Here is a 1,278-nt window from a genome sequence, read left to right as displayed (position 1 = left end):
AGAGACGGGGTTTCACCATGTTGACCAGGATGGTCTTGATCTCTTGACCTCGTGATCCACCCGCCTTGGCCTCCCAAAGTGCTGGGATTACAGGCTTGAGCCACCGCACCCGGCCTCATTATTTCCTATTCTTAATATCGATTTTTCAAAAGTGTATGGTGAGAATGCTATGCTATACACTTTTTCTATTGTTTTAAAATGTTTGTTCATATTGTGATCAATATTGTGAATTTTGCTATAAAGATGAAGGTATGGAGAGGAAAGATGAAAAAGAATAAGCTCAAGGAAGGAGCTGAAGTATGTCAAATGTATGCTATTTTTTCCTCCTCACTATCTAAAGTAACTATCCCTTAGTCCCAGACTTAGAACGAGAATACCATTCAACACTCACTCTGCAGGCAGCTGGACTCTTCAAATCAAGCACTTAAAAAGAGGCTTTCCATCCATCCCTGAGCTAGGCTGCAGCTACATAGGATGCTAGGCGTCAAAATTTAAATCAGTGCATGTTTCTGTTTTACGGTTAATCCACATTTCTCCTATCAGCCATATTTTCTTTCTGTAGCCACAAGACTTACATACCAATTACTTAACTGCAGGCTTACTTCTCATTTCTTGTTGTGTACCTATTATATAAACTACTTTCATTGAACGTCTGCACTCATTGTAGAAAATATTTGCAAATAATGTCCTTAGCTCCCCAGTATATGTGCCCTTCTACAATTTGTTCATAAAAATCTCCAAAGAAGTCTATTGTTATTAATAAATCAAGTTTAGCCTAACACTGCCTTCTTGCATATTTTAAGATCAGCCTACAGGTTTCTCTGTACATCATGTGAACTCTAACAAGTTGAGGTGTAAACAGACCCCAGCCTACACTTGTGCCAATCACTGTGTTTTGGCCAATCACATGTAGCCAACTGTTTGAACTGTGTTCAAATAAGGCAAGTGCCGAGCTGTGACCAATCCAGTTTTTTCTGCACCTCACTTCTGTTTTCTATACTATATTTTCCTTTTTCTGTCCATAAATCTTCTTCTACCACATGGCTGCGCTGGAGCCTCTGAGTCTACTGTGAGTCTGACTCTACTGTGGCTGCCTGATTTGTAAATGGTTCATTGCTCAATTAAACTTTTAAATTTAATTCAGCTGAAGTTTTTTCTTTTTAGCATTGATCGGCCATGTGTGTGCCCCCCATATTTAAAAATAAATTACTAGAGTCCTTTTAGAAATACTTTCTTGACTTCCCTGACATTTTATATTGCAATTTACATTATGAAATG

Source organism: Cebus imitator, unplaced genomic scaffold (assembly GCF_001604975.1).
Source record: "Cebus imitator isolate Cc_AM_T3 unplaced genomic scaffold, Cebus_imitator-1.0 Scaffold179, whole genome shotgun sequence".
Lineage (NCBI taxonomy): Eukaryota > Metazoa > Chordata > Mammalia > Primates > Cebidae > Cebus > Cebus imitator.
The sequence above is the reverse complement of the archived record's forward strand: the minus strand, read 5'-3'. Positions refer to the sequence as shown.